A 13,627-nucleotide genomic window follows, 5' to 3' on the forward strand; every position below is an offset into this window, starting at 1 on the left:
GGCGCCTATACTCCCAGCTACTCTGGAGGCTGAGGCAGGAGAGTATCCTGAACTCGGGAGGCAGAGTTTGCAGTGAGCCGAGATTGCGACAGAGCGAGACTCTGACTCAAAAAAAAAAAAAAAAAAAATGTGGAAGGTTGGATGCAAAGAGACACAGCCAGAAGCCCAAACCGCATTAGGGAATTTAAAGAAAGCCTCCCTAAAGAAATGATATGTAGGGGCCAGACACGGTGGCTCATGTCTGTAATCCCAGCACTTTGGGAGGCCGAGGCGGGCAGATCTCCTGAGGTCAGGAATTCAAGTACAGCCTGACCAACAGGGAGAAACCCTGTCTGTACTAAAAATACAAAAAATTAGCCGGGCATGGGGTGCATGCCTGTAATTCCAGCTACTCGGAAGGCTGAGGCAGGAGAAACGCTTGAACCCTGGAGGTGGAGGTTGTGGTGAGCTGAGATCGCGATAAATAAGAGGTAGCCAGAAGAAAAATGGTGAGAAAGGTGTTTTAGGCAAGAGAGTACCATTTGCAAAGCCCTAAGATATGAAGAAATTGTCTGTTCAAGGAACACTGACTTGTTCATGGTTGGTCATAAGAAAATAGACGCCAGATCATGAAGGGCTTTGCAAATTCTGTGAAAAAGCTTAAACATAACCAGAGGTTATTTCTGTGAGAGATGACTGTTGTATAGATCTGAGTAGCTAGCTGCTGGTTTTATTGTATTCTAGCAATGAGTTTTCAAAGAAATTGTGAGGGCTTCTCTGATTTTTTTCCCAAGAGTTGTTCTGAATCTTTAGCACGTCCAGTAAATTTTTTTAAGTGTATGTGCTGTCGAAGTAAGCACAATTTTTAATACTTTTTATTACTGTGGTAAAAACATAGAATTAATTATCTTAACTGTTTTTAAATGTGCAATACAATAGTGTCAACTATATGCATGTTATTGCACTAAAGTACTTTTAACCCCTGTTTCTACCTCTCAGGTAAAGAGAACACAGTGCATAGGCAGGAGTATGTATAGCAGTACTCCAGCCACAGTTTTCTTTCTTTGTAACACTAAATGATTCCTGAACTAGAAAGAATCCCAGTACATATGTTCAAATGAATGATCCTTTTAAAGATACCTAATCCAGATGGTATGGCTAAGGCCTATTTTATAGCCTGTTAAAAAAAAACAAAAAACTAAACTAAAATTGGATGGTTTGTATCTGATAGAAGTGAATTCCAGCAGAAGGCTGAGAATTCATTCATTAAGAACCCTTTACTGGGCACCTGCCATGTGCCTGACACATAACAGTTGTAGAGGATACAGAGACAAATGGACTCAGTCCCTAAGATTGTGTGAATGACCATGTGTGCATTACAAAATATTGGCAAGATCTCAGAAATTTTCTTAGACAGGTGCAGATGCACTGTTACTCTTGGTCAGTGCAGCCAAGCCAGGTGTGTGTGGATGATTACCCCAGGAGGTTGTGCTGAGAAACAGCTTCTCAGCCTGAACCCAGTGTAGCTAAGTAGATGTTTGAATTATGTGATCTCCAACAATTGGAAAAGATCTGAATGTAAGAGGAACTTAGGAGAATTAGCATGATATTTTAAAGAGAATTATTGCAATAAATACTAACAGCAGACCTGAGTCAGAAAACAAGTAAAGAATCAATGTATTGGTTTGCTGATGGAAGAGCTTCAATGAGATCTCAGACTCTGACCCTGCAGTGAGCCTTGGCAATGGTTGACAGGGAAGTTTGTGGATAATGCAGCAGTAGATTAGTGTGCCACTGCTCCAGGCTGAAAATCAAAAATGAAAACTAAAATTTATTTGTACATAAGCTATACCTTCAAACCAACTGATGGAGCAAGTTGTGTGACTAAAAACAGCTCTGTATTGAACTAAGATGGACCAGCTGGAAACTATTAATAGAAGAAAAGGAAAATTTAACTCTTGACAGCAGAGAAGTCAATAAATTTCAGGACACCAGTGACCAAAGGTTAAGACGAAGACTGAATGCAATCAGAAAAAAAAATTTAACTCAAAGTTTGCACCAGCTAGTTTGTTTAATTGGATTTCTCTAGTTTGTTTAGTTGGATTTCTCTGGTCAAAACTTAAACTATTGGTGCTTTCTAATTGAGTCCATTGTGCATGAACCATTTTGCCCTCAATTTCAGCACTGCATAGTAAAAAGCTGTCTTTTGTATTCAAAAGTCATGGGTTTGTGACATAGTGTACTTACTGGTTATGTGACCTTAAGTCACTTACCTTATCTGAACCTCTTTCCTTCTCTATAAAGTCATAATACTTCATTAGATTAACGAAATATTAAGGTATTTGTGAAAAGGGCTCTAAATTATAAAAGGTTAAACACATCTGCTAAAAATATAAAGTCCCCCACATTTACAAGCAGCATTATAGGTTCAGGAAGAGGAGGCAGATGAGAGATAACATCTTATTGTTTATGTAATTATGGGCTTCAGAAGTTTAATTTTTTATGCACCATATATGTGTGTGTTTCAAAATAAACATAAGGCATCATATATATAAACATATATAACCATAATGCTTGTATTTAAAAATCATCTTCCAAGAAAGAATAAATCAAAATTTGAAATTCAAAAAAAGGAAGCAGGTGGGCAGTTTTCAATAAATGAAAAATAAGAGATTAACAGAAAAATTTATTTGAAATTATATTAAACTTTTCTTAGAAAGGAGAAGGTAGATAACAGACAGTTGTATTCTTGTAAGATAACAACAGATAAAATATAATCAATTTGATGAAGTGTCACATTAGTATGACTATAATATACATGTCACCTATAATATTTATATATCTAACAATACATCTAGAATGTATAGTTTCCAGAAACCTTATGTTTCTCTGGAACCTTAATAAAATCTTTTGAAATTATGGGCATGGCATGTTGATTTAACTGTGACACTTCTTAACAATATACATCTTTAGAACAATGATTGATTCAACTGTTTTTCACCAGTATCATGTAGTATAATCGGTACTTTCCATAATCAATGATTAGTAAATATTTGTTGAATCAAATAGAAAATATCCAGTACTTTCTAGTTAATCTGTAGAAGTTCTAAGAAGAGAGAAATTAAATTTAATGCTACTACCAAGAGTTCCTGGAGTTCTATGTAGTTTTAATGAGTTACCAAAAGCTATATAAATGTGTAATTTTTCTTAATCTCTTCATTTAATACTAAAAAAGTAATTTTCATGCAATAAAAAGGTGTATATAACAGCGAATTTAGTCTATTATTCAATTCTTATGTAAATGACCTAGTCTCATCGTATATGTCTTTCCAATATATTTTCACATTCACTAAGCATTCTTTCATTTAAAAACCAACTGGATATATGTTTTACAACATGATAGTTATTGGGGATACAATATAAGTAAGCTATGATAGACCATTATTAAGAGATTCTGAATAGAAATGGAAACACTCACTGAAATAATAAAATATATAATATGTTAGGTATAATTATAGAGGTATACACAGTGTTCTCTGTGTCATCAAGAATGAGAACCTAGTAATAGCAATTAATCCCTACCTAATATTAAATGTGTTCCATGTACTGTGCTAACTTCTTTACATATTCACATTTATGACATACAGTTATTGGTTCAAGAATAGACACACGTGAAATAAATGAGAATCTTGGGACTCTTTCTTGTCACGCCAGGAGACAATAGAATCTCTTTCTTGGCAAATCTTGGTGTACATAGAGTATACCTATTTTGACACTATAAGAGAAAAAGCCCAAGAAGAAAGCCTGTCTGAAGCTGACACAGCTAAGGGAAATTGGAGTGAATTCACAGACATGAAGCCACTGAAGTAAGCTAACTGTGAATCTTGTTCTATTTCTAGACTTTCAATTACTTGAACCAATACATTCCCTTTTTAAGTGAGATTGAGCAAGGTTTTCTAAGACTTGTGACTTGAGTGGAAAAGGACAATTGGTTTAAATAGCATGATCTCTTCATACAGTTTTCAAAGCCCTCCCAACCTTTACACATTTCTCCTTTCCCTAATAAATTCCAATCCACCTACTAAGATTGAACTCAACTCTAATAACCACCATTAAGCCTTTCATGATCTCTCCAGTCAGAAGTAATTAATTACCTCTTTTCCTTCTATTGTATCTAGTGACACTGATTTAACTGTCTTGCATTTTAGTTAGCTGTTTTTCATAAGAATTCCCTTACTGATTTTGTGATTAGAAAAATGAGGTTCAAATGTCAATTTCCCCAGTTATTAGTTGGAAGTTCATTAAACTAATTTGACTTAGAACTTCTTCATATCTGTAAAATAGTGATGATAAAAACTAAATTATCAGATTAAATAGGATGAAATTAGATAACACATATGTTATGGATGGAATTGTGTCTCCCACAAAAATATATATTAAAATTCTAACTCCCAATAGCTCAAAATGTGAGTTTATTTGGAAGTGGAGTCATTGAAGATGTAATTGGCTAAGAAAAGATCATACTGGAGTAGAGTGGGCCTCTAGTCAAATATGATTGGTGTCATTATAAGGTGACAGACACGCGAGGAAAGAGAGACACACAAGGAGAACACCATGTGACAATGAAGGCAAAAATTGGAATTACACAGTTGCGAGCCAAAGATCAGCAGAGATTGCCTGCAAACCACCAGAAGATAGGAAGAGGCAAGTAAGGATTTCAGGGGGAGCATGGCCTTTCTAATGTGACAGGAAATTGGTCCTGATTCAGGCCCAAAGAGAGTTAGTGGATTTCACGCAAGAAAGAATTCAGGGTGAGTCTGCAGTGCAAAGTAACCTTAAGTTTATTAAAAAAGTAAAGTAGTGAAATTACAGCTACTCCATAGACAGAGTAAGATGTTTCCAAGAGTAAGAAGACCGACTACCATCTTGATTTTGTACTTTTAGACTTCAGAACTATGAGACAATAAATTTCTGTTATTTTTAGCTACCCAATCTGTGGTACTTTGTGAAGATAGCCCTAAGAAACTAATACAACATGGAACATACTGCTTACTGTTGAGCAAAAAGTTAAACTTATTTGAAACCTACTAAGCAGGCAATAAATACCAGCTAAATTTTAAAAGATTTTATTGATCTCTATATTGTTCTCAGTACCTAACATCAACAGATTCACACACATGCATGCACACACATTTATACAGTATTTATATGTATACTGTATTCATATAAATATACACTAAATATACTGTATATATTTGTGCAACATGTATTTATTTTATTATTTATCTGTATAACAGTTTTTCCATGTATATTAAGATCAACATTGTCCTTTCAGGTCAAGGCTGCATGAACTTCTCTCCCCACCTCTTCTCTTTCTGATACATTGATACTCATGGTCTATCAGTCCTCCATAAGAAGAGCAACATGACAGCAGTGACATCTATTTCTTCATGACTCTACACCCGTTTTATCTTGCCACCTGTAGAAGAAAGTTGGCATCATTGAACACTAACAGGATTTATTTTATAAGTGGGCCAACAGCTAACAAATTAAAAAGACAAATTAAACTTTAAGTTAGGGGAGTCAATTTAAGTATCACAGGACTCAATGTCCTCATGGCCTAATAGATTGTAATTACTTCATTTCGTTAATTGTTGGAAGTGTATTAACTGTGGAAGAACATTTTAAACTATATTAAATCATATTTAAAGTATACTTTACATTTAGCCTGCATATAGTGTAATTTATTTTGAATGCCCAGTATTAAAGAAAATATTTTAAAGAAGACTGATAATAGAACTATGTCCTTCCTTTGAACTCAGGTCCAGATTCACATGTGACCTAACACCATTAGATTTCATGACTCTCAAGCCTTTGGAACTCAAACTAAGACTATACCATTGGCTCTCTTGAGTCTCCAGCTTTCCAACTGCAGAAGATGGCATTTCTGAGACTCCATAATAACATAATCCAACCCCTTGTAGTAAATATCTTTGTATATATGTATCCTATTGGTTTTGTTTTTCTGGGAAACCCAAACTTACACACACTATATAAATATTATTTATGAAATATCTTTCTTGCCTCAGTTTCTTCAAATGAAAGTAATCTGAATTACTTAAGCATGTGAAGCTGTATCCACTAGTGAATTCAGGTATACATTCTAGATATGAGGAAATGTGAATTCTGAGTATTCTATAAATTCTGGCACCTAAAGTTATATAGATCATATACACTGCAGTCCTAAATTGTGCACCAAACCATTTATATATGGCTGTGTCAAGTTGTAACCACTGATATAACAAACCACATATTGCATAACAGCAACTGGAGCCTTGAAAACATAGTTTAAAGAGGTACATTTTGCCTGCTTTGAAGTAATGTCTCAAGTTATATACACTGAAAACATGTAATCTGAAATCTTGTACGTTGAACGCATTGCCATCTCAGGCTCTACGTTGTAATATTATTAGCCTTGTTTATTTTTGCTTTTTTTAAACACCAGCATGTAAAGCTATGCAGACAGAGCTTTCAATCTTTATTAACTTTTCCCTTTCATCCAGAGGCACAGTTTTAAGGACCTGTGTTTAGGCATATTCACATGTGTAGGTCAACAGTCTGGGTTTTATTTCATTACTGACTTTTAAACATCTGCAATTTTCCATGGCTTATTAGCTTAGGTGGGTAATGTCTGAGGTTAACGTGATCAACATTGTGCATTCCATGTCACTATGAAAATGATTTCTGGACCTTCTTCCTTGTGTTTTCTCCTTCCTTTCTCTCATAATTGTATCTACTCAGACTAAGTTTTCTCATTAGTATATGCCCAGGTACTAAAAAGGAATCTGGCAAAAAAGATGACTATGTATACAGAAATTAACAGAACTAATGCTAAAAATCTATAAAGAGTAATCAAATTTCCTATTTCAGTTCAGTTCTGAAAAGCTACAATAGAACTGGGTGATGTACTATCAAAGGACATAAAAATTAATGGTGTCCAAGTTACCCAAAATTTGCTTGTCAGACAAACAACTATAAAGCAGGCCATAATAATAGTTAGACTATTACAAATACTATAGTGACTTATTAAAACCAATTGCTTAAGATCTTTTACATTAAAGCTATAACTATTATGGGGGATGAGTGAAGTAGCACATAGATCATCACCCTTTGACAGGTCTTTGAAGATGCTGTGGACCTGGATAAGAAGTGGTATATCAGTCAAAGCTCTTGGTCACAAGCCACAGAAATTACCTCCAGTCTAGAGTTTACAAATTTAGCAAGTCTGAATAGGGTGTACTTACACTAATTAATTAATCAATCTATTTGTCAATTAATTAATTAATTGTTACTTTTGCTAATCTAGCAATCTTAGAAGGGATATTAGATGGAGAACAGGGAAAACAATGGCAAATGACCACTGACACACAAAATATTAAGCCATAGGCTTTGAATAACTTTTAAAATGAGACTATCAATGTAGTTTTCTTACAATCCAAATTTCAGTGAAATCTCATGTATAACTTTAAAACGAATCATAAGATAATAACCTGTATATTTATGTGACCCTAGAGTTTCCTGCTCATTGTATATTTAAAGATAAACAACACAGGGTTTTCTAAAAATAGAGTTCTCTAGTCTTTAGAAATGAAAATGCAAGAAATACTAAATTTCTAAATTTAGTACTATTTTTCTGAAACTGTATGGCACACTAAAAAGATCTGTGTGTGAAGTTCTACAGACACTCCCTACCCTACAAGAAATAACTGACATTGAATCTGAAGAACTTATATTCACAGTTTCACAAATCATGTAAGAGTAGTCCTTGGGGAAATACTAGATCTTTGTTGAATAATTCTGATAACTTGAATTTCAATCAGATATCAATTTCCTGCCAAAGAATTGTCTCTGTTATCTAATACAGTTACTTCCCTGGCAAAACCTATTAGATTTAAAAGGTCAAAATTTTGGATACTTCTGCTTTTATTTAATAAGTATTTAAATGGGCTGCTATCTATTGGAACTTATCTTAAAAGGTACATAGACATTTTGTTCCTACAGCTATTAGAGTTACTTTCATAAACATCATTTATTTTCTCATAAAGGACATTCGTACTTGTGGATTCTTGTACTTGTTAGATTGACCAGCCAACCTCTAAAGAACTGCTCTTGAAATGTCCCTCAAATAGTGTGTGGGGAAAAAACAACGAATCCAAAAACATCTTTATTAAGGAATTCTGTAGTAAGAAATTACACTTTTGAGGATTACACATTCCACCTCTTAAATAACACCACATATTATCCTAAAAGGAACAGTACCACAGACTTTACTGTATCCCAGGATTTAGGACTGGAATTTGTGATAAGAACTATTAAGTAATAGAAACAGTATCTGTAGATAGAAAAGAATAGGTATGTGAAATGAAAATATGTAAAGAACAGACAAGCATGATATCCACATAGAGGAAGTCACAGGGAAAATGAATCAAGATAACGGTATTATTGTGAGGCATAGAGATACAAGAAAGGCCTCATCAACAAATATAATCTGTAAAGATTAAGAATTTTAATTTTCTTCAACAGTAAATAGCACAGTCACATTCCAGAAAACAGTGAATGACCTTGGTAAGCATGCAGTGTCCATGTGAAAAGAAAGAAGCAATGAAATGAGTAGTGAGGTGAGGCTGTGAGGAGAGACAAACAGGAAGATAAAAAATTTTGAGCACAACCTATTTTTATATAATATGATAAAAATGAAGAGTCATTATAAATGCTTTGCAAAGACTGGCTTGATAAAATGAAGATGATTCTAATACCTGAGCAGAAGTTAGATTAAACTAGAATTAGCTAACTTTTCAGTTTGGTTGGGAGAGGGCTATAGCTGACTTTTTAAATGAAAGCTTGGGAAGAATGAATCATTAATATTTTAGCATACATTACTTCTGAGATGAACCTTAAGAAAAAAAAAAAAGATAGCAGTGTTAAAAGGTTACAGTATCTCTGGAGTGTATTTAGGTTGCTATTTCTTCCAGTAGCGTCCTCAGCTACAGTTCACCCACTCAATGCTCACGGTGTTGTCCATAGAACTACAGACAACTGCTTTGGGAAACTATTAACAATGACCACGGAAGCAGGCAGGACTCATTTGAAAGGCAAAATCAACATAATTTAGTAAATTAGAGAAAAAGAAGTAAATTAGTAAGCAGAGAGGATGAAAGTGTAGTGGTGAGATTTATGTTACTGCAGACAATTTTAAGGGAATAGTTGTTTTGTATATGTAAATGATGAGTTTATATTCACCATACACTTCAAAGTACTTATTGTATAGGTTTCTTAAGTACACATTTTGCTATTGCTATTGATTCATTGTTCTATTTTATGTTTTTGCTATGACTTCTTTTTCTTTTTTATTTTATTTTATATTTGTTTATTTATTTATTTATTTTGAGACGGAGTCTCGCTCTGTCGCCCAGGCTTGAGTGCAGTGGCGCGATCTCAGCTCACTGCAAGCTCCGCCTCCCGGGTTCACGACATTCTCTCTCCTGCCTCAGCCTCCTCCGAGTAGCTGGGACTACAGGCGCCTGCCACTATACCTGGCTAATTTTTTGTATTTTTAGTAGAGACAGGGTTTCATCGTGTTAGCCAGGATGATCTGGATCTCCTGACCTCGTGATCCGCCCATCTTGGCCTTCCAAAGTGCTGGGATTACAGGCGTAAGCCACCGCGTCCGGTCTTTTTTGCTATGATATCTAATGACAGTTGGAAATAAAGTGCTGTGCATAGTGGAAAATGTGTGGGATTACAAACCAGTCAAAGACCCCAGGTCCAGTTACAGCTTCCAAATTAATCCTCTGAAACTTTAGCCAAGGCACTCTCCCTCTCTTTGCCCAAATTTGCCATTTATTGAAATTAGGTATAACATTTGGTGGTCACTTAACATATGCAAATGAATAATGGCACTTTTGAGCCTGATAAGATTGTAAGCAGATTTTTACTGTATGAGTTTATATTTGTGCTACATTTCCATTAAAACTCCCTTTCCTCAGTATCCTTTCAAGTTTTGCTCATGTGAACTTCTCAGTGAGGACTTCCCTGAGCAATTCTGCTGAAAATTTAGTTCCTACCCCTCTCCACCATCATCCTTCCTCGTGCTTGCCTTTTCTCCACACTTCTTACACATAATGTAACTTACTTACATACATACTTTATATGTTTGTATAACACAGAATATAACATGAATGATATACCTGGAATTATGCAAAAGGAATGCATCTACCATGCAGCCTGTCATGATTTGAAGATTAGCCACAATGACAAATTGAACTCAGATTAAAAAAACTTTTATAGAGTATATTGTTAAACCAGCAATATAAAAGATAGCCATGTGCAGGGGCATAAGTCATTGACTTCTTACCTCCTTCCAGTGACATAAATGGAATTCAATTAATCTTGGCGGCATAGAAAGAAGAAGAAATCTAAAAGTCAGAATAGCCATGAACTGGGGCTTGTCTATATACAGAAGTGATCCTGAAGGACTTCTCATAAAAAAGACATGAACTAATTTAGAAAAAAAAGGATGTAAGATACTTTGAAAAGAGATAGTATTGGGCCTGCATATAACCTGACACCTATTAAAATATTCATGGAATATTAAAAAGACAAAAACTTTCACAAATTCATAAAACTAAATGTAAGAGTTTTCAACCTTAGCCCTACTGATATTTGGGCTGGAAAATTCTTTGTGGTGAGATGCCATCTGTTCATTCTAGGATGTTTGGCAACATCCCTAGTCTTTACCCAGTATATGTCAATAACATTCTCCCTCCACCATTCTCTGCACACAAGTCACATTAACCAATAGAGTCTTCAGGCATTCCCAAATATCTCCTGGGAAGCAAAAACTCACCTCTGGTTGAGAACCCTTGCCCCATAGCCATAAAAGCAAACAGACAGTTCCTTATAACAAGCAGATGCAAGCAAAGTAAAAATCTACAAAGCATGAAAAAGGGAAGTAAATCTACAACACTTGGATGGAAATAGAGGTCTGAAATGGTAATAAGCATTACAGCTTTAAATTTTTCTAGTAAACATAAATTAAATATAACATTTAACCTTAGGAGAGAAAGAAGATACAAGAAAGTATTAGCAATTAATATTATAATAAAATTAATATCAAAAAACATAATTAAAAGAAATACTACTCAGTGGGGTGAGTAAGCTAATCTTATAACAAAACAAAAGTTAACTTCACAAGCCCTTGTACATGTAGGAATATGGCATAAATTGAAACATTTTAAAAATATGAGAAGACATTGGCAAATATACATGAAAAAGAGAAATTTAACACATAGTACTCTGTATCTGAAAGAAAAATATTAAAACTTGAGGCTGAGGCAGGGGAATCGCTTTAACCCAGGAAGCAGAGGTTGTAGTGAGCCGAGATTGCACCACTGCACTCCAGCCTGGGTGACAGAGTAAGACTCTGTCTCAAAATAGAAACAAAAATATTACAACTTGTTATTAATAGAAACCATAGAACAATGAAAGTTGAATTGATATTTTAAAACTTTTTTCTACAAATAAAGATTGCAAGATTTTTCAAAGCTCCAAATATAAATATAATTTACCAAAATTGACTTAAAGTTGGAGAAAAAAGAAATCTAAAATAAATGTGTGTTTGTCCTCACACAATTATATGTGTACATTACAACATAAAGATCACAATCTTTAAAAACACCAAGTAAACTTAAAAAGTATTAGCGAAGACAAAGATAATGATATCAAAAAACGCTGTGTATCCAAACAGAGAAGATACAAACAAGACTCCAACTATCTTGAAATTTCAGCAAGACAAAACATAATACCAAAATGAAAAGTCTGCAAAACAAATAATAGCAAAAGTGACTATTGTTTAACATACCTTCACTGCCTATATATCACATGCTAAGTATCACATATATATTTATTTAATCTGCAGAATCACCAAGTGAAGTCAGGTCTCTCAATACTGCCACATTACAGAAGGCTAACATTTACTAAAATGGGTAAATTTAAAAAAAAAAAAAAAAAAAAAAACCCAGCACATTTCGTCTGTGTGTGGTTGGGGGAATGGATGGGTTCAGGGAGAAAGAATCAGAGATTTCTCTGAGATGTGCCACATTTAAAGTGCATTTGCACTGGTTTCTCCTTTATCCTAGAGAACTTTTCTCTCAGATTTGCATATGACTCACATCCTTACTTTAGTAACTTCTTCATAGGGGCTGTACTGAACACCTTGTTAAAAACAGCACCTCTTGCCACTCTCTTACATGACTTTATTTTTCTGTATGTATACAGTGTTCTAAGCAGTTGAGGCAGGGAGTGTATCTGATCCATCTTTTATGCCCAGTGCTTACTATAGTGTATAAATATTACTGAATAAATATTATTAAACTAATTAATTAATTAATAGAGAAAGGATGTGTAAGAACATTCTAGAATAGAATACTGGCAAAATCAGGAAATCAAATTATGGATATTATTGCTGCCTGTGATTCCACAATTCCAGACATGATCCAGCCTTTCGAGGTGAGTGGCTGAGAGCCATGGATTTGGTGATTTTATGTGGATAATTACGGCCAAGAGAAGGTTGAGGGAGAAATCTGAGTTTCAGCAAGCATCATGCAACGGTAAGCCAACCCCACAAAAGTAGGGATTTTAAGTTGTATTTGTTGCACAGCAAATTTTAGTCTCAATGCTCTACTAACTGAAAAGATTTTTAATGTGGTATGGTAGAAGATTACGATTCTTCTTAATCTGCTGCTTCCAGAAAGCTGTAACATTCAACACTAAAAATAATTTTTTTTTCCATAGTGGAAAAAAAAAGATTTGATATCCATCTAAGGAAAAAATCTGTTATTGTTTTAACTTATCTTAAATTATATGTGTTTTTTGCAGCAAGGACACAGTGGCTTTTAGTGTCGTGGCTTAAATCCTGCAGTAGAAAACATCCTTTGACTCTGAAGCTCACTGACTTTCTTATTATTTCCTCTTATTAATATATAATTCACTGCTCTCCATTTTTAGCATTCTGTTTGTTTTCTGCAGATTAGTTCTATTTTAATTCTCTTTACTCAAATCAGCTCATGCTTTAATGAAACTCGGAGGAATATTTATTCCTTTGTTGCTGTATAGAACAGTGATCTGGTTAACTTTTAATCAGATTAAATGTTATTAGTTAATCCTAAAGAGTAGAAATTTAATCATTTGTTACTACATTATACACTATTATATTATATTATAGTCACCTGATACTGATACAATCACCTTAATAAGAATTTCGTGCAGTAGTTTTAAGTTTTAAATTTGTTCTTTTACCCTTGTTACATAGAATGATTGGTCTTTGCTCCTCTCATGGAAAATTTTCTTCCATGTGTTTCCTAAGTATTTGTTTGAGTGCTTTATTTGTTTCCAGAACATATTTATTGTTGCTTCCTGATTTTATGTGTCATTTCCTTTCTTATATTTTATTTTATGGAATTTACATGTAAAATATAATAAATGTTATCTATTATATCTCTGGCATATAATAAATTTTTTTGTTAGTACTATTGCTGAAAAATAATAAGTCATAATGTGACAAAGATGGCTGATACAAGCATTAGGAGTT

This window comes from Colobus angolensis, unplaced genomic scaffold (assembly GCF_000951035.1).
Source record: "Colobus angolensis palliatus isolate OR3802 unplaced genomic scaffold, Cang.pa_1.0 Scaffold279, whole genome shotgun sequence".
NCBI lineage: Eukaryota > Metazoa > Chordata > Mammalia > Primates > Cercopithecidae > Colobus > Colobus angolensis.